Here is a 21,085-nt window from a genome sequence, read left to right as displayed (position 1 = left end):
TGTGCTTTACACGTAGGGCACATCTCAGCTGAGATTAGCCACATTTCAAGTGCTCAGCAGCCACCGGCCGTGTTGGTCCTCGGCCTAGTTCAGCTCTTGTCACCCTCCTCTGCTCAAAGAACTTCAGTGGCTCCCCATCGCCCAACCTGTTGGAGCCTGCCATACATCACACTGATTTCTGTTCCTGCCTCACTCTCCAGCACTGAGTTTTTATGGAGTCTGACAGGGCGCTTGTTATGTACGCAGTGAGTCCTGGTGGGAAGTTCCCTGAGCTGTGATAATTGTATTTTCCATCGGCCCTCAACACATCTTCCTGGGACACATGAATACATCAGACATTGTGTAAAACACTTTATGTAATTTTCTGACTTCATTCTCGGTACAAACCGTGCGGTAGGTATTTAATCTCCCCTACAGATAGAAAATGGGAACTCGGAGAGACTACCCTGAACCCCAGATCTGTTGGATCCATGTTGTGGGTAGCACCTTAGCTGGACACATTCTAGGTTCTCCAGAACATGGATTAACAGTGTTGTGAATTGAGACCACACTTTCTCGGCTCTTTTTAGGAATGAATGGCCTATAGCAGTGGTAGGAGGTGCTGCGCGTCGTGTCTACAGACTCGTGTGTCCTTCTTGGTCATCGGGGTCCAGTAGTGGCTTGGGGCCCAGCAGTACTGACGCAGCCCCTTCGGGAGCCGGGTGGAGCAGAATCAGGGCTCCTGGCAGCCAGGCAGCCAGTTGGCAGGCCTCCTCCTGTGCACGATCATCGCCCGCCGCCTCCCCTCCCTGCAGCAGGCTGAAGACCAGTGCTCTGCATCGCGGGCTCCCCGAGCCACTGCTATTTTTGTGATGCGTGATTCACACCTGTTTATTGTCGGAGCCTATGATGCTTCACCTTGGTACCTTACTGAGAGCACAGTAAAAGTAAAGATGAGCTACTAATAAAATGTCAGAAGAAAATGTCAATAAGAATCACTTAAAAAAAAAAAAGGCCGATGTTATTGTACATCCTCTCAGTGAATTCCGTCTAATTAGTCAAATAAATATGTTGTCCTCCCACTTGGGTGTGTGTTTGTTTGCTTTGAAACATCGTAATTACATCCCCCGCTTTGGAAACTTCTGGGAACTGGAAGCTTCGCACATGGGTTTTGGCTAAGAGTGAGCGGGTGCTGTGGCTGGCACGGAGCTCCTGGGGTGTGGAAGCGCGTGGGGAGCATTCGGAGGCGGGCTGCGTAGGGCCCTGCGACCCCCTCGGCCGCCCCCGAGGCCCCCTCGGGCTTGCTGGCATCACTGCCAACTCCGCTCCGTGCAATGGAGCGGGACTGGGCAGGGAGAGCTGAGTTCTGCGTGACCTTGAGCAGGCCCGTCCTACATCTCCACACCTCTGCTTCCTCTTTGATGCAGCAAGGAGCAGGACTAGGGTCGCCAGCCCCGACCTCAGCCCAGCGTCCCCCTCCCCTCCCCCCGGCTTTTGTGCATCGCCCTCTTGGTGCAGGGCCCTCCGTGCTTGGGGCTGCAGCATCACAGGAAGCTCGAGCCGGGATAGAGATCAGCAGCAGCTTTCTTGCTTTGCCAGGCAGAGGAGGCTGCAGCGGGCGCTGGCCTTCAGGAACCCGCAAGCCTTCCTGGAGGAAGGGGCTGGGGCTTATAGGGAAATACAGGATCCAGCCGGTTTTGACAGGAATTGTGTGTGTGCTGAGCCTCCTTCATCTCGTCTTTGGGGTGGTACTGGGTTCCTGAAACAAAAGGCTAAGAAGGGAGGAGGGGAGGTTTTCAGAAGAGAGCAAAGAGGTTGCTTCACCATCCAGCTTCACTGGAGCATTGGTGCAGGCACCTTGATTTCTGACTGACCTAATGCTTTTACGCGGTTTCACTCTTCCTGCCGGAGAACGTAAGAACTCCAGTTGATACTTCATTTGTATCCATTTCTCCTATTTTTGTGTATGTGTGTGTGTGTGTATGATTTTAGTAGAGAAGAACAGGGTATAATAGGATAGTGCAGTGTGTAGGATTAATAGAGCAGAACGTGTAGAGGCCCAATAAATAAATGCTGGTTGAGGGTGTGTTGTGCTTTCGAATGCTTACTCCAGGAACGAACGAACGATCTATCTATCTTTCTTTCTTTTTTTCTTTTCTTTTTCTTTTTTTTAAGATTTATTTATTTTAGAGAGGGAGAGAGAGAGCTGGAACAGGAGGGGCAGAGGGAGAGAGAGAATCTCAAGCAGTCTCCATGCTGAGTGCAGAGCTGGACACGGGGCTCGATCTCACGACCCTGAGATCATGGCCTGGGCTGAAAGCAAGAGTCGGGCGCCTAACCAGCTGCGCCCCCCAGACACCCCTGAAGAAACTTTTTGCTGAGAAATCTGCATGGCTGGAACAAAGTGGAGAGGCGTAGTTGGAAGGGGGACCACAGAGATGAGATAAATTGGAATCGGAGGAGCTGCCTTAAGATCCTGACCCTGCCTCTTGCTAAATGTATCACCTCTTGCGGCAACGTTTGACCTTCCTCGTCCTGAAATGAAGCTAGTTGCGTCTGGATGGTCCATATTAAGGAGGGTTTTTCTGAAGCTGAAGTACATCGTGCATATGAAGTGGCTCCGTGAACTACGTCCCCTACTCAGGGCAGATGGAGGTGGTGCTGTTCACCAGAGCCACCCGCCTGGCACCCGGTGCTGTGCTGGGCTTCACACACTGTCGCTCAGGAATGATCTCGAAGCTTTGGAAGGTGGGGATTATTATCCCCACGAACCGCTCACGAGAGGACTTCAGAGATTTGGGGGCTATCACACAGCTGGGGTGTGGTTAGCCTGCAGTTTTGGGGCCTAAAGCTCATGCTCTGACTGCTGTATCAGACTCTTTACCATCTGCTCTTCAGAGCTCACGCTCTCCCCTGTAAGTCAGCTTGACAGTTTTCTCTGTATCGTGTTGCCAGCCTAGGATAGATTTGCTCATTTAAGATGCCACTGACCTTATCTAATAAAAGGAATCAGGATCCAAGGAGTCTGTTTAATTCATTATTAAAGATCATTTCCTGTTATTATCTTCCCTGTAGCAAAATTAGCTGTTAACTCTCCTGTTAGCATAACCCAGCCAGTATTACTAGGAAATTAAGAAAAAAATCAGTTCAGTGATATGTGAGCTGAGCTCAGGGAATTCCCCATCTTTGGCGCATATTAACATTATGCCTTAGAAGTTGAGGAAATGTTCTGTTAAGTGGAAAAAGAGTTGCAAAAATTTTACTTTCAAAAGTCAAGTAAAAAGTTACTTTTTTTTTTTTTTCCCAAGTCAAATTAATTTTTGTCTCAGGGCAAGAAAAAGTAAATTAAAAATCACACACTGCCGCCTCCTCCCAGGCCCGGCTCCTCCTGGGTCTCCGTCCCTCTTGGCTGGAGTTACGGGTTTCTCTCGCCCAGCTTGGGTCTCCGTGGGGGTGCAGCCGCAGGGGCTTCTGCTCCCTGAGCCCCCGTCTGTGGCAGGGTGGGGCAGCTTGCCCTTTACGCTGCCTGCCTGCCTGCCCCTCCTGGCCCTTTCCTTTCTCCTGGGCAGCTTTTGGGGGTGATGATGGGGAGCAAGAACTGAGCTCCTGATGACACAGGGAGGGCCTATTGTGGGGTGAGGCTGATACCTGGACACAGGATTGCTGGGCCTCTGGCCACCCCTCCCTGCATTGGGTAATGAGGTGCCTGTGTAGGTGTGAGTGGGCACAGAGGAAGTGGGGGTGCTCCAGAGGAAAGAAGCAGGCACTGAGCAGGTGCTTCTAGGTAGAGAGGAGCCCAGATACATTGGGGGTATGGGCTCACACGTGGGTGTGTATGTGGGGTGCACAGCAGCCTGGTTTGGCCAAGGAGCCACTGGGCTTAGAATAGAGGACGTAGGATGGAGTCTGCACTCGCTTAGTTAACGTCCTTGTGGCCTCAAGCAAATCACACACCTGCTTTGGGCATCTGCTTCTTCATCTGGAACAGAGACATTTGCCAACCTTTGGGTTTGGGGTGAAGGCTGCAGGTGGTAACATTCTGGAGACTTTTTAGAACTGAACTCCAAGGTTTCAGACCACCCAGAGGCAACAGTCCTTGGCCAGGAACACAGGAAGGGGGGCACTTGCAGAGTCCCTACTGTGTACTGGAAAGTCTACTGGCTCATGACATATTTGTTACAGGCTCAAGGGTTCTTACACTTCAGTGATTTTTTTTTAAATTGATTTATTTATGAGGGAGGGTGGGGAGGAGCAGAGGGCGAGGGAGAGCCTCCACCAGACTCCCCACTGAGCAAGGAGCCCAAAGTGGGGCTCAATCCCATGACCCTGAGATCATGACCTGAGCCGAAACCAAGAGTTGGACATTTAACTGACTGAGCCACCCCGGTGCCCCCAGTTCAGTAATTCTTTTTTTTTTTTTAAATTTTTATTTATTCATGATAGGCACACAGTGAGAGAGAGAGGCAGAGACACAGGCAGAGGGAGAAGCAGGCTCCGTGCACCGGGAGCCCGACGTGGGATTCGATCCCGGATCTCCAGGATCACGCCCTGGGCCAAAGGCAGGCGCCAAACTGCTGCGCCACCCAGGGATTCCCAGTTCAGTAATTCTTAAGAATATTAGAGTTAGTCAAAATAATCCCAGAATGTTGACATAGTCAGGGATTGCAGGAAGCCTAATAGGGTGGCCAACTTGTCCCATTTTGTCGAGTTTTCTGATTTTAGCAATGGAATCCTGTGCCCTGGGAACCAATCCTCCCCATCCCCCCAAGTGCTAGGCAAAATAGGACATTGGTCACCCTATAAACTTAGCCTCTTTTAAAGATGAGAGGCAGGGTCAGAGACTGGCTCAGAGTCAAAGATAGCCAGCGCCAGAGCTATTTTCACTGGGTACCCGTGATTTGGGGCCAGGATGAGCAGGGCCCACCTCCAGCATGTGAGCATCCTAAAAGATGGAGCTGCCTTGGGCACATTTCACCTATTGGTATGTGACTTAGAGTTGTTCTTTGTTAACTCCATTATCTTTAATTTGCAAGAATGCAGTCCACAGGAAACCTCTGGACACTTTCTTTAATGAAACACAATTTGATTACAAATCATCAGAGTCCTCAGGCAGACAGCCTTTTCTGGAGGGTTACAGGCTGCCATGGCCACTTCAGCATGATCTCTGCCCTAAGCCCCCACCGCGGGAAGGGCCCCTAGCCCCCAGACAGCCTGTTGGCTAGTGCCAGCTGTTAAAAACACCCTCTGTCATGGACCTGTGGATGAAGGCTCTTCTTCGTGGGTCTCTGGACCCAGCATGCCAGAAGTGCCTTGCCAGTTCACCATGAAATTTTAATTGATGTGTAAAATTTATTTTTTTGTGCATTATCATGGCCAATGTCCAGCAGACAAGGTACGGGGCTGGGGTGATTCAGTTGGTTGAAGATAAGAGGTGAGAGCCTTGGGGCCAGGTCACAAGAACACATGGGTTTATAGGACATCAGAGAGCTCTGGTTTATGAAAGCATTAGGTGGCTTAGGCAGTGTCAGCCCTCCTTCAGCCTTACAGGGAAGGGTAAAAACCAGTGGGCAGTGTCCCCAGGGTAATACTTTAATGGACACAGTGAGACGCAGTTATACACTACGTGGGGCACGGTAGTGGGCATCACTTAGGGTCTTGTAATTCTTTGTGATGTACCAACCAAACTGAGCCACCCGGGCACCTCACGGTTCTTTCTGACTGATGGGTCAGTCTGGACTCAGGAGGAGGGTCACATGTGCACAGGGAGACGGATGGAACCTCCTCTGGGCCTTCTAGTCACCGACAAGAACAAGCTAAGTGAGGCACTCATGTTCTAGTCTCCATTATATCAGAAACTAGCTGTGTGATCTGGGGCAAGGCCCTTCTCTTCTCTGGTCCACTCAGGGTCTCCATTTGTAATATTGGAGAATTGGATTGAATTGTGCCTAGGATCGCCCCCTTTCCCCCCATTCCAGGTACCATCTATTTATATTTTATTAATGCACAATCTTATTCCAAATCTCATCTTTGCCATCCAGCTAGAACATTCCTTGAGGCCAAGCATCCTTCTTGGAGGGGTCTAGTAGGCCTCCCCCCCAACATGTGGAATCAGAGTCTGGGGTTGTGTGCAATGATGGAAAATAGACATATTGGTCTCTGCCCTGGTTCTGGGCACAGAACTCCTCAAAGCCTTCTAATTTCCTAAGTGATAAGAGCACCAGGAACATCTTTTGCTCTAATATTTTATCTCTGCCCCTGATTCCTGACATAGAGCTCCTAAATCCTTTGGAATGTCCTAGATAATAGGAGTCTTTTATTCTAATGAGACAACTCTTGGTGGGGCTCTTGGATAGCTTCAGGATGGGAAGTGGTTGCTAAAAACACCAAGCATGATTAGAAGCTAGAACTTTCAGCTTCACCGCCCATCCTCTGGGGAGGGAGAGGGGCTGGAAATTGAGTTAATGGTTGATCATGTGGACGTGATGAAGCCACCATAAAAATCTCCAAAGTAAGGGGCTCAGAGAGCTTCCAGGTTGGTGGTGTGCTGGGATGAACACCCATGTGCTGGGAGGGTGGTGTGCCCCAACTTCGCGAGGACAGAGGCTCGTGTGGTCTGGACCCTTCGGGACCTCATCATGTGTATCTTTTCATCTGGGTGTTCATCTGTCCTTTATCATATCATAATAATATGATAATATCATCATCATAATATCATTAGAATAATATCATAATATCATCCTTCCTTTATCATAGCCTTTATAATAGACTGGTAAACCTAAGTGTTTCTTTGAGTTCTGTGAGTTGTTCTAAGAAATTATGAAACCTAAGGGGGGCGGGTCACAGAAATCCTGATTTATAGCCAGTTGGTCAGAAGTCTAGGAGACAACCAGGACTTGCAATTAGCATCTGAGGTGGGGTCAGTCTTGTGGGACTGAGTCCTTAATCTGTGGGACCTGATGCTCTATCCAGGGAGACACGCAGCTGGGGTTGAAGAATTGTTGGACGTGTGCAAGAGCCCCACATCTGGTGTCAGAAGTGTGACGAGTGTGGTGAGAGTGAGAGTAATAGGGGACAAACGTCGGAGTGTTTTTCCCACTCAGGTTGTAGAGCAGTAAAGCCGGGGTGTGAGTGGATGAGGGGCGCAGGGGTCCACCCCAGCCTTCGGCTTCTTAGAGGAGGAAGTATGCTCATTACGGGAAGCACCTCAGCGCTAGGCCAGAGGGCGCGGCCCGAGGGGGCCCCACTCGCACCTGCTCTGCTCGAGCATCAGAACACTTGCATCAAGGGAGATCATGGAAGCAGGAGCACGAGCCCCTGCTGTTCCTGGACTCCTGGGAGCCCCCCCCCACCTGCACCCGGTGAATGCCGTGTGCTCACAGGGAGCCCTGGGAAGGTGCAGCCTTCGCCCACGTCCTTGGCGGTCCTGCTTGCCCTCGGTCCTGCGCACCTGGCCAACAGCCACACGTGGTCCCCTTCCCTACTTGTTCGGAAACAATGTCCCCAGCAAACTGTGGTCTCCCTGGGAATCCCTGCAGGGCCCCCCAGCCTTCTCCCTCCCTCCCTTGGCCCCCTGTCCCTTTCCTATGGCCCCGTCACCGGACTCAGATCTCTGGGGGAGGTCGCACAGTGATCACTTAGAAAGCGGTGGTGCTGGAGATCCCCAGCAGTGGCCACGGCGCCTGCCTTCCCTCCCTCCTGCTCCAAACCTAGGAGATGTTGATCGGCTGGGGAAAAGCGGGGAGGGGGTATTTGAGAAGAGATGTCTCTTAATGTGAGAGAATCAGAAGAATCGAATTTGATTCTGCCTCTAGCTTGCTGAGGCCCATCAGGTAAGTCACTGCACACCTGGGACTCATTTTCCCCACATGGAAAACGAAGGCATTGAGATAAGCACGTCATAAAGGCCACTTCAGGCTTTTAAAGGAGAGGAGGCATGACCAGCTCAGACCCGCCCCGGGTCGGGTCCCGTTCCAGGGCCTTTCTCACACACCCCACGTAACCCCCAAACAACCCTCTGGTGAAAGTGCGATTAGCCTCATTTTACAAATGGGGCAACCAAGGTTGCAAGGGGTTATGCCCTGTCCAGTGAACAAATGCATTAAAGCCAGAGACCAAACCCAGGTTTTTCTAGCTCTAGAGCCCGTTTGTTCTAACTCTAGAGATCTTTCTGACTACCCTCTCAGCGAGGACACTTGGTGCAATCTCAGAGAGGCTTGCGCTATGTTCCTTCCTCCATTTGTACAACGTGTTCCATGTCATGGGGAACTTTTCTTTTAAAAAATTTCCAAAGGACAAAGGATGCATTATGTCTTCAATTTTTTGGCAACTTCACACAATAACCTTAACAGCCTCTTGGCTTCCATCTCCCGGGGACGGCATTTCAAGTGTGCATGGTCGTGGAGTGCCTGTGGTTTAAAATTTTAATGGAGGACCCTTACCCTGATCTCACTTTATGGACTGTTGCCCTGTCCCTGGCTTCCTGGCAGTCACCTGCTCTGCAGCTCCCCCCCCCCCTTCACTCCTGCTCATCTCTTCTTGCGGTTGAGAGGCCCCTATCCCTCCTCCCCTGCTGCAAGCTCCTTTCTATCCACACAGCCAACAGCCTCCACCCGGGCTTTCAAGCTCACTGGCAATTTGGATGTCAGAAGCTGGGAAATCAAGCTTAATTTTTGATGACATTACAAAGTCAACCCGTTCTCTTTTCATCCCAGATAGAATTGAAAAGCAGAGTTCTCACCAGGCGCGTCCCCCAAGGAAGTGGGAGACAGTTGGTCTGGGAGCCACGGAGGGTTGGTGGGGCAACACAGGGCTGGAAACCAGCAAGCTTGGGCTCTGATTTGGGCTTGGAAGCCAACTAGTTTTTGACCTTGGAGCAAGGCTCACCCTCCCTGAGGCTTTTAACATTCTCCTGCACTAATAAATGGTCACTCACGCTAGGAGTACTCTGATCTAGGAACCATGCTCTCCTAAACACAAGATCAATTTGAGGGGATGTTTCTATACCCCATGCAAACTTGAGAGATGGCCACGGTTTTTGTTTTGTTTTGTTTTGTTTTTTTGTTTTTTTGCAGGGAGGGTTCAGAAGACCAAGGAGGTGCTCTAGAAACCAGGTGAGGAAGTCTGGGCCAAGGGCCCACCTCTGTTTGCAGGACCTTGGAAAGGGTCAGGATACCCAGTCACATGCTTGGGTTCCAGCTTGAAGTCTAGATGCTTTGGGGACCTGAAGGGGGGTGGGGGGAACAGGGGCTGGTGATGAGGGTGAAGCCAGATGTCCATTCTTGGGAGTCTCTGGTTTGATGCTCAGGAGAGGCTCTGGGCTCAGTTACCCCCAGGAGACTCAAACCTGTCCTGTTGCCTCAGCTTCCCCAGCATGTACATAGGTCTCCACATAGTAGGTGGGCAGTTAGAGTTAATTGGGCAAAAGCCTGTCCCCAAAGGTGGATGTCTTCTCATGTACCACCAGGATGATTTGATCCAGAGTCAGGGTTGTCTGGAGGGAGAAGGCAACATGACAGAGAGGTGTGGGCTAGGGCAGGTGTGATGTCAGATCACCAGCTGCCGGGCTGGGGCTCAGGGCAGTCATCCATGCCCAGGGATAATATTTGAATACCAAATAGGAAACTAAGGCAAAAGCCCCATTGTATGGGTTTGGTGACACAGGAGAGCAATGGAATCCCTGGGAAACAGAACACATCTAAATATCTATAAAAGAAAACTTATTTAATTCCTTAGAGTTTCCCTAGAGAAACCCTCCATGTTATATGTTGACACTGAGTCTCACCTGTGTCATGCGTTTATTGCTTTGTGAAGTTGTCTGGGAGACCCCAACTGACATGGCAGTTGTGGGTTTGATAGAAAGAGATTCCCCTAATGTGACCAGGACCTTGGTATGCACATGCATTTAATCACTCTGGAGCTGGGAATTCTAGATTGTGACATTTTATGAGAAATAGTCCCTCAGATGGAAGCTCCACCGTGGACAGAACTTGAAAATGGATGTTGTGTTTTGCCAGCTTTCTCTTTGGTTACCATGATCTTCACATGCAGAAAGGGTAACATTAGGTCATGATTTTCTTTGAATATTTTTCACTGAATGCTTTCTGGCCTGGCTCGGTCCCTTCAAAAGTCTCCTACTAAAGGAAAAATGAAAGATGTTTTCCTTATAAAGCATTCTAAAGTATCAAAACCCAGAAGCCACAAAAGAAAATATAAATACATTTACTTATATTCAAATAGACTTGGCTAGATGGACCCTAAACAAAATAAAAATGTAGACATCAAACTGCAAAGTTGTTTGCTTACTGTATTGCAGAGGAAGGGCTGGAGTCTCTCATATATAAAGAGATTCTACAAACCAATAAGCAAAGATTATGAACCCAAAAGAAATATGGGCAAAGGATATAGAGTCCATAGAGAAGGAAGTAAACTGCTTCTGAGGTCTATGAGAAATTGCTTAGTCTTCCTAATAAGAGATGAAAAATAAAATTACATGGGGGTAATCATTTTCATTTTTCAGATTGGCAAAGATCAGAACGTTTGAAGATCCTAGGACAGTGAGATTTATGTGTGTGTGTGTGTGTGTGTGTGTGTGTGTGTGTGTGTGTGTGTGAAATGATTATAACTTTTATGAGGGAGCAATTGGGTAACCTGTTTTCCCCCTCGAGTCAAAATGGTGAATGCTACATCCACGAATGACAAAGGTTTTCCGTATACTCTGAAGTTTCCCAAATGGTATTTCATGAGCAGATTCTCCCAATGCACCCTCAGTTTTTCAAGGATACAGTGTGAAAAACACCGAGAAGTGGACCGTGTTATGTAGCCAGGATGCATCTGTCCAGGTCTGGCTGCCCTGATGTTTGCTGACCCTCTTTAGAAACAGGAAATCTCTCAAACGTCCCGTTAGGTTCTCCTCTTGGAAATGTGTTGTGGTCAGGAGTGAGCGTGCCAGAGCTGTAAAAATGATTCCAAACCCAGGGGAGCAGCCGGAGGACAGGCCCTGCTCTCTGAGGTTGGGACAAGGCGAGGGCGGCCCCTGTCTCCCCAGGAGCCTCCCTGCTGTTCGACGAGGGGCCGGGGCCTTCCTTGGCAGCCTTAATTAGGATGGATGCAGTTCTGGGGACAATCTGTTCAGGAAACCCCGAGCAGGACACATTTGTACCCTGGGCTCTGGGGCCGCTCTTGCCAGTAGCCTCGATGGAATTCTCTGGCAGGACCTCTCCGGAATGTGTGGAAAAACCCGTCTCCCCAGGCCTCCTTCTCTGTTTCAAGGTGAAACCGGCGACTTCCCTCACTGCGTCTCTGGGAGCCGGATGAGCCTAATGATCTGCTCGCTGTGCGCTGGCACCGACGGGAACTGCCACGGAGCCTCCAGTCTTTCCAGAAGCAGGTGGGCAAGTATAAATACGAACAGGCAGATGAACAGCAGGCGCAGCTGGGCCGCAGGTGGGGTCCTCTGCTGCCCCGGCTCCCCCAGGGCGGCTCAGGCTCCTTGGGGGCCCACCTGTCAGCTGCCGTCTGTGGCTCTGACTCGCCTTCGCGTGTCAGGAAGGGCGGTGTCTTCCACCTGGGACGGTGCCTTCCGTCTCAGCAGCACAGGAAAATCGCTGGTGAAAGCTTAAAAAAAAAAAAAAAAAGACCAATGTCTGGATCTCACCCCCATAGGTTTTGATGTAATCTCGTTTACAAAGCTCCCCAGGTGAGTCTAAGGTGGAGCCGAGGCTGAGCAGTTGCGGGACCACCTTATACCTCAGGGTACCCTAGACAGCACGCGGGGGCACTTCTGGCCCCTATTTCGCATAACCTGGGACTGTCTTCGGCAGCTTGGGGTGCATGGTCCCGTGCTTTCACCTTGAAGACCCTTGAGAACTATCTTCTACTGCGCTTTTTGTTTCTCTTAACTACGTGGGTTCAAACATTGGCCCTTCTGCAGCGCTGCGGGGATCGCAGGAGACCCAGTGGGCCTGACTTTGAGTTCTGTTGTGTTCCCAGCAGCCTCACGTTTCTCCTTTCGTGCGTCCCCTCCCTGTTCTGGAAGGGGAGGCGGAGGGGGGCGGCGTGCTCCAGGAATACCTAACCTTTAGTGCTCCTCTTGGGCGCCCCCGACAAACTTGCACCCGGCTCCACCTTCTCTGAGACGCAGCTCTCCCTCCTTCAGCGTCTTGGCCGGTGGTGGGCAGAGGGCTCTGGGCCGGACCCAGCAAGGTTTTCTGAGCCTCAGTTTCCTCATCTGTAAATGGTGGAGTGTACGAGCAGCCTCGAGCGTTGTGGTAGGGATGTTGTGAGGCTCTTTTACACACGCCGCTGGGGGGCCACCAGGCAGCAGAAGGCGGAGTACAGGCCCCTCCTGTCCCTCCAAGGGGCTAGCTCTCCCGTGGGCCCTGGTTTCCCTGCTAATAGCGTGTCCTCAGTGGGTGACCATCCCAATCCTTTTAGGAATGACAGATGGTAGTTCCTGCATTGTTTAGGAGGAATGGATGACCGTGGCACACTCACGTGACAGTGCGCATAAATGGACTATTCAGTAAATATTGGAATGCATGAAGTTCATTATAAATATTATTATTATTATTTTGCATAAGCTTGTTTCTTGAGCAGTGAAATAAGAAGCTGAGCACATGCCCACATTTTCTACAGATGATAAGATTGAGGTACCAAGTGTCTAAACTCTCACAGTAGGCAACCCTGCAAGGACCGGACAGCATGACATTGATGGAAAAACCTTGGTGCCAGGTGCTTCCACTGATTTTATTTCATCACAACCTTTTAACAAGTCAGTGGAGGAGTTGTTATCTCTGTGTCGTGGCTGGGGAAACCGAGACTCAGAGGCCACATGGCAAGGTGGCAAACTGGGCTGATCCCCATTCAGCTCGACTCCAGAATGGGGGCCCAGAGCCCAGTGGAGGGGGCCATGCCTTTCAGGCCAAGAGCGTAATCTCCAAATCTCCAAAAGTTTCAGAAAATGGCTGGATTGTTTGGGGGTGTATCTTTTTATATCCGCATCCCAGCGGGGACCCATTTGGAGGCTTGCAGGTGCACAGCAGGCAGTAGTCACCATCCCCATGGCAACCCAGGAAGACAGCTTGGAGGAGGTGCTTTTTGAATCTGTGTTTGGAGCAAGGCCGAGGTGGATAAGAGAAGTTGCAACAAAAATGAACTATTGGGACTTCATCAAGATAAGAAGCTTTTGCACAGCAAAGGATACAGTCAACAAAACTCAAAGACAACCTACAGAATGGGAGAAGATATTTGCAAATGACGTATCAGATAAAGGGCTAGTTTCCAAGATCTATAAAGAACTTCTTAAACTCAACACCAAAGAAACAAACAATCCAATCATGAAATGGGCAAAAGACATGAACAGAAATCTCACAGAGGAAGACATAGACATGGCCAACACGCACATGAGAAAATGCTCTGCATCATTTGCCATCAGGGAAATACAAATCAAAACCACAATGAGATCCCACCTCTCACCAGTGAGAATGGGGAAAATTAACAAGACGGGAAACCACAGATGTTGGAGAGGATGCGGAGAAAAGGGAACCCTCTTACACTGTTGGTGGGAATGTGAACTGGTGCAGCCGCTCTGGGAAACTGTGTGGAGGTTCCTCAAAGAGTTAAAAATAGACCTGCCCTACGACCCAGCAATTGCACTGCTGGGGATTTACCCCAAAGATACAGATGCAGGGAAACACCAGGACACCTGTACCCCGATGTTTCTAGCAGCAACATCCACAATAGCCAAGCTGTGGAAGGAGCCTCGGTGTCCATCGACAGATGATGGATAAAGAAGCTGTGGTCTATGCATACAATGGAATATTCCTCAGCCATTAGAAACGACAAACACCCACCATTTGCTTCAACGTGGATGGAACTGGAGGTTATTATGCTGAGTGAAGTAAGTCAATCGGAGAAGGACAAACATTATATGGTCTCATTCATTTGGGGAATATAAATAATAGTGAAAGGGAATATAAGGGAAGGGAGAAGATGTGTGGGAAGTATCAGAAAGGGAGACAGAACATGGAAGACTCCTAATTCTGGGAAATGAACTAGGGGGGGTGGGAGGGGAGGAGGGCGGGGGGTGGGGGTGACTGGGTGATGGGCACTGAGGGGGGCACTTGACGGGATGAGCACTGGGGGTTATTCTGTATGTTGGCAAATTGAACACCAATAAAAAATAAATTTATTATTAAAAAAAAAAGAGAAGTTGCAGCAGCATGGAAGCAGAGGAAGACCCGAGGGTGTGAGGAATGGCAGGCGGGCGCCGCCGGCGTAGGCAGCCAGGGGGCCAGACTGTGCTTCCAGGACCGGGGCTCACCTCGGGGTGGGCGCACGCCTCTCCGCGCACTCAGCACGCAGCCTGCGGAGCCGCAGCAGGTCCTCAGCCTCTTCAAGCCGGGCCGAAAGGTGTAGGGACTTCCTCACCTTCCCGCGGTGACTCGGCCTCCATCCAGGCTTCAGGAGCCCTTTGCTGTATTCTGATCATTTTCGTAGAAAAAAGTTTGTCATGTGCGGAAATATATTCTCTGTTTCTTTAGAAAAATAGGCCAGATTTAAATTGTTATGCTGCTGTTGCAAGCGGAGCTTTATTAGCATTTCACCTGTGGTTTGGTGACAGACACAAGCTGGCTTGAAAACCACTGAAAAGGAATTCTTTGTTGATTAATTTGTTTTTTTCTTTCTCATGGTTCTGACACTTAGGAGATATTTAAATTGTATTTTACCACTTCGTGCAAAACCGGTCTCAGTATCAGAGAGCCGTGTAGGCAGAATTTGGATGTTTTGGGTGATGTCGTGGCAGAAGTCAAATCTGAAATCCGTGGAGTCAAAGCCACCTGGAGTTGGAAGGACTTCACTGGTTATGAGGTCTAATGCTTCAGCTGATGGCTACTGGCGTTCCAGATATATGGTAGATCGACTGCTGCTTGGATACCTTCAGTGACAGGGAACTCACCACCTTCACATTGGCCCCGAGTTATTGCTGGCAGGCCTGTGCAATGGTGCCACAGGGGAGGAATCACAGCCTCCGTGTGTTTCTGTTTGGGATGTGTAAACATGCAGGATCCAGGGGTCCAGGAACAAGAAACAAAGGTCCCGGCTCAGGGTTTGTCACAGAGCAATGTGGTTCATGCAGACATTTGCAGACGAGATCACCTTGGAAGCTAACTCCTTGCTGTCCTGGTTCAGGTCATTACCTGTCCTCAGCAGGGAAAGCTGGAGCTCAGGCATCACTGAGTGCCCTGTACCGTAAGTTTGAGGGAGTAAATTACGGTGCGGGGTTCTAGAATGTAGGCTGTTATCCTACAGTCAAGAGTGAAAGTGCCCCTACAAGCTATTGCTAATGCATTTCTGGACCGGGGGACTAGGAATTTGGTAGGGGGTCTGGGAGCCTGGGTCCTGAGCCGGCCATAAGGGATAAAGAGCTGTTTTCTCCTCGGGGTCTCCAGGGCCATCTGCGCTGCTTGTTAGCTAAAAAAGAGATTCAGAGGGTCTTGGATTGGGGCCCGGCCTCGGTGGCTTTACAGGCTCCCCGGGAGATGCATGTTTGAGAAAGCCTGCTTGCAGCGCGCTCACAAGGCAGGGCTGCCCCAGGTGTGCCAGACGTCGCGAAGGCACTGTGCAAGATGAGAGATGTCGCGCCAGTGATGTGACACGTGTGCGGAGAGGCGCGGGGTGTGCGGGCCTGCAGGGTTACTCCATCCTGGAAACTGGTTGTGTTGCACCCGCCTGCCCCGTCTGGTCTCCGGGCCACCGAGGCCGCAGCGTGGGAGCATCTTCTCTAAAGGGCGTGGCTGCTCCGAGTTCCCATAAGCAGGGGCATCCCTCTCCCCACTTTGGCTGCTCCGGGTTTAGAGAAATCTCCTGTTTTGTCCCCTGGGCCTCGGGAACAAAGGCTGGTCCACAGCAGAGAAGAGCGTCTACTTCGCGTACCTGGCAAGCATCCGGCCGTTTTCTCCAGCTGCAGAGTCTGCCCCCAGCTGTGGGTTCGTCGGCCTGTGAGCGCCAGTGGGCCGGACGCGGCTGTGAGCCAGCACCTCGATGAGCAGGAAACGTGTCCTGCTTGCTGGAGTCTGGAGCTGGCGTGAGCCAAGTGGGCTGTGAAGGTGCTGTGACGCGTGCCCTTCTCCCTTAAGCTTTTGTCGCATCTTGCAGAGAGCGGCCGTGGCCACAGCCGCGGTGGGAGCTGTAGGGACTGCGGCGCGGTGGCCAGGGTGATGGGTGCTGTCCCGGGGAGTCCTGCTCCACCACCACCCCCGGCCAACCCCCCACATTGCTTTGCCCTTTGGTTCCCTGGACCTGAACTTGACATTCCTGGTGATCTTTTGAGACTCTGTGCCTGTCCCTCCCAACTTGCACTGTGACTGGTGATGATGTCATAAGGGTGGTGCTCTCATGAATGGGATTAGTGTCCTTTTTTTTTTATAAGTGTCCTTATAAAAAAGACTCCCCAGGGACACCTGAGTGCTCAGTGGTGAGCGGCTGCCTTCGGTCCAGGCCGTGATCCCAGGATCCTGGGATCGGGTCTCCCGTCGGGCCCCCCGCATGGAGCCTGCTTCTGGGTGGGGCCAGGCCTGGGCTCTCATCTGGGTGAGCTGGCCCCTTTATCCTGGGTCACCCTGTCTCCTGTCAGAGGAGTTTCCTTCCCAGCTCTTGGTCGCCGTCGGTACCCGGTGTATCGGTTAGAGAGGGGCCCCTGCACGCTCGTGGCCTCCCCCCACCAGCCGTCTTGGAATCCTGGCGTCCACTGGCTGCTTGTAGCTTGGACTCTAAAGGACATTTTCATTGTGAAGTCTCAGCTTTTCCCAGCTTTGGGCAAATACAGTTAAAACCAACTGGGTAATAATACAATGACTGGAGCCTTCAAAGACATTTGGGGAACTGACTTGGTGTTTTAACCAATATTCTTTTTTTTTTTTTTTTTTTTTTGGTAATGAGCCCAACTTGCTGGTTAGATTAAAATGCTGTTTTCTGAGGCTGCATAAATGCAGTCTATATGCAATTGAGCCCAAATAAAATTACTGTTTACATTTTCATCAAATAGGGAACAAGCTGATGAGGACAGTTGAAATGCAATTTATGATTATGTAAATTAAGCTAGCTTCAGGACACTAATATGTAGATAAACAAGACTTTCATTATTGTGAATCAAGATGCCATTAACCTTGAAAATTATATACAATTGTCACAGATACTCCTTAAAAAAAAAAAAAGGACGATCTCTAGCTTTGTGGTACCTCTATTATCTTTTTTTTACTATTGTCTTAGTTTTATTTATTTTTTCTGCTTTATTGAGCTATAACTGACATATAACATTGTGTAAGTTTAAGGTGTGCAAGGTGGTGATTTGACACACACATACGTGTTGCAAAAATGATTACCAGGGTTAGTTAATACCTCCATCACTTCTCAAAATTACTGTTTCTTTTTAGTGGCGAGAACACTTTAAGATCTATTCTCTTAGTGACTTTCAAGTCTATAATATAATATTGTTGACTTGAATCACCATGTCGTACGTTAGATCCCCAGCCCTTATTCATCCTATAGCTGAAAGTTTGTACCCTTTTACTCTCTCTCCCTTTTCCCCCTTCCCCAGCACCTGGCAACCACCATCCTCCCCTGTTTCTATGTGTTTTGTGGTTTTAGATTCCATGTGTAAGTGGTGTCACACCGTAGGTCTTTCTCTGACTTCACCTAGCATAATGCCCTCGAGTTTCCTCCGTGTTGTTGCAAATGGCAGGATTTCCTTCTTCCTCATGACTGGATAATATTTCAGGGTATGTTTGTGTGTGTGTGTGTGTATCCATTCATCTGTAGGTGGACACTTAGGCTGTTTCCATACCTTGGCTATTGGGACTGAGTCTGCAACAAACATAGCAGTACACATATCTCTTTGAGATCCTGATTTCATTTCCTTTGGGTATATTCCCACAAGTGGAATTGCTTAATCGGAGGGTAGTTCTATTTTCAATTTTTTTAAAGATTTTATTTATTTATTCATGAGAGACAGAGACAGAGAGAGGCAGAGACAAAGGCAGAGGGAGAAGCAGGCCCCACGCAGGGAGCTCGACACGGGACTCGATCCCAGGTCTCCAGGATCACACCCTGGGCTGAAGGCAGTGTTAAACTGCTGAGCCAACCGGGCTGCCCCTATTTTCAATTTTTTGAGGAGCCTCCATACTGTATTTCACAGTTACTGCGCCAGTTTACATTCCTCCCGCCCATGCACAAGGATTCTCTTCTCCACATCCTTGCCAGCACTTGTTGTCTCTAGTCGTATGTTCACTTGATGTTATTTGATGATAGCCACCCTGCTTGAGAAACTTCCCTGAAAGGACAGGAGCCATAGTATCACGGGATTTATTTTTATTTATTTATTCATGTATTTTTAAAGATTTATTTATTCATTCATTCATGAGAGGCAGAGACACAGGCAGAGGGAGAAGCAGGCTCCCCATGGGGAACCCAGTGTGGGACTGGATCCCGGGACCCTGGAATCAGGCCCTGAGCCAAAGGCAGACGCTCAACCACTCAGACCTGAGCCACCCAGGCATCCTGATATCCCAGGATTTAGCTAGCAGACCTCTGCTGGGAGGAACGAGCAAACCGATTTTTCTTAAATTATTGGGTCATTTTGCTCAGGATATACATTTCTGGGAAGGTGAGTCTGATTGGCTTCATTTGGGTCAAGGGCCCACCTTCCTCCTGGAAAAGGGGCTCACTGACCTGTGGTCTCACCAGGACCACATGGGACCACCCTGCTCAGACACAAGCAGCTGCTGCCTCATGCCATCTTCTTACCCATTATTGAGTGTCCATGGTAAGTGGCAGAGCTAGGAACTTGAATCCAGGGCTTCTGACCCAACCTTCTAGGTTCTTCCATCCACACTCAGTGGCTCCTCCAGAAGGAAGTGCACAGAGCAGGGGATCCAAGTGACCAGAGTTGGGGCAGAGCAGGGGCTGAAACTCAGGATCCCAGCAGAGGCAGTGTGACCAGAACAGAGGAGCTGCATGAGAACATCCAGAGCCCTGGCTGTTCCTTGGTCTGCTGACTTTGGGTGGGTTTGGATCGCCTCTGACCCGGTGTGGATGGGGCCTGGCTGCTAGGTGCTGCTAAGCAGATCCACTTGTACTGGGCAGAGAGAGGGGTGAGGGCCTAGCCTCAGGATGCCTCCAGTGCAGCTCCTGGCCCAGCCCCGTTCAACTTTGGCTACACGGGAGTGTTATGTGGGGGGCTTTTCAGGCTCCCCCATCCCTGGGTCCCACCCAAGAGAATCAGGGTATCTGGTGGTAGTGGATATTTAAAAGCTCCCAGGTGATGCTCATGTACAGCCAAGGCCGGGAATTCCATCTCTGGGCTGCAATAGCACAGCTGTAAATGTTGGCCCAGAATCTCAGGTCACTCAAGATTTCCTTTCTGGGTGGCTGACAGGGCCCTGGATTCAGAGCCTGATTGATGGGGCCTGGGTGCAGTGTGCATAAATCTCAGGCACACGGAGGGGGCCGAGGGCTTGACACAGGCCTCCCTGCCTCTGTTCCCTAGTTCTCTTTTTAATTCTCTCCAATCCTCATCTTTGGCTTTGGAATGAAAATCCAGTGCCATCTATTCAAATGGGAGTAGCGAAGGGGAGACCTGGGGGATGAAACGTATAAACTCACATCCCAAGGAGTTGTTCTGACACATGGGGTTCTAGATGGAGATTAATGGGACCAGAATGGATTCTTCTACCCATTGTGTGCCGCTCGACCCACGACAATCTTGCTGTCCTAGCTGAGGGGCCAACTAGTAGGCTCTTGGGGAAGGATCAGGAAGGGTGAGGAGTGGTGGGAGAGGAGAGGAGAGGAGGTAGGGCGGAAAGAGCATGGAGTGTGGAGACACAATGCTCACCGCCCTACTGCTTTGGGTAAGGGGCAGCATGTCCATTAGATCGCTGGGGCAAATGTCTGACGAGGTATGATGTGTTATCAGAATTGGCTGCCTAATTTGGGGGGCCCAGTGCAAAATGAAAATGGGGAAAACCCCTACAAAAATTAAGGATTGCAAGATGGCAACAGCAGAGCATTAAACCCAAAGTGCAGGGCCTCGTGTGACCAGACAGGTCAGCCCCACACCCATCAGCCAGCACTGCCTGTTGCTTTGGACTTTCACAGGCCCCCGAGACTTCGGAGGGACAGGGAGCCACGTCCAGAAGGGGTTGAGGCTGGGGAAGCAACCTACTGGTCAGCTTTCTCTCGGGTGGAAGAAAGGGTTATTATGGCCAGGGTCATGCTCATGGAGCGTCACATCAGTGTCTGCTGGGCGGGGGTAGGGCAGGCAGCAGGGTATTTCAGGTCATGTCCAAGGGGTCAGTGCTGTGGAGGAAAGCTCTGACCAGCTCGCGGGTGTGGAGAACAGGATCCAAGCCCGAGTGGGCAAGGGATGCTGAGGAGAAGCAGGCAGGCCTTACTTTGGTCCTGAGCTGGTAGGCTGAGCCTCAGAGCAAGCCTCCACATCTGGGGGAGTGTGGTGTGAAAGATGGGGAGACTGAGGTAGGGGTGAGGGCAAGAGGCCGAGCATGCCAGGTGAGAGGGAGAAGCAGGTGTCTGCTCCTGGCCCTGCGACCAGAGCAGTGCCACCTGCTGGAAGCAGCCGAAGGGTGCCTGTGCTCCAAGCTCCCGGGACTGTACTTCCATCAAGGGTGGGGTGAAGGCCGGGTGACATCAGCAGAGGCTGCTGAGGAGGGTGATAGGACCCCAAACCAGATGCATGATCCTCAAAGGGAGATCCCCGCCTCTTCACCTGCCAAGCCCAGTTACCTGCCTTTGCTCCACAGGAATGAAGCCAGGACAAGCGGGTGCTCAGCAGGGCGTTGTCTGAATCCCTGGGTGCTCATGGCCTGAGAGGAGGGGGGAAGGGGCAGGGACTCGATGCGAAGTGCAGTCCTAAGGGAGTCATCGAGGTCTGTAGTGGTCACCCCGGGGCGGGTGTCGTTGGCTCCGTTTCTCTGGGCTTGCTCCTCTGCCTTCACCTCCGCCGGCCAGCACCTGCGGCTCAGTCCTGAGGGGGTGCCTGGGCGGGCGGTGAGCCGGAGCCGCCATCAGGTCCCGGCACGGCCCCCGCCCTCCC

Source organism: Canis lupus, chromosome 3 (assembly GCF_048164855.1).
Source record: "Canis lupus baileyi chromosome 3, mCanLup2.hap1, whole genome shotgun sequence".
NCBI lineage: Eukaryota > Metazoa > Chordata > Mammalia > Carnivora > Canidae > Canis > Canis lupus.
The sequence above is the reverse complement of the archived record's forward strand: the minus strand, read 5'-3'. Positions refer to the sequence as shown.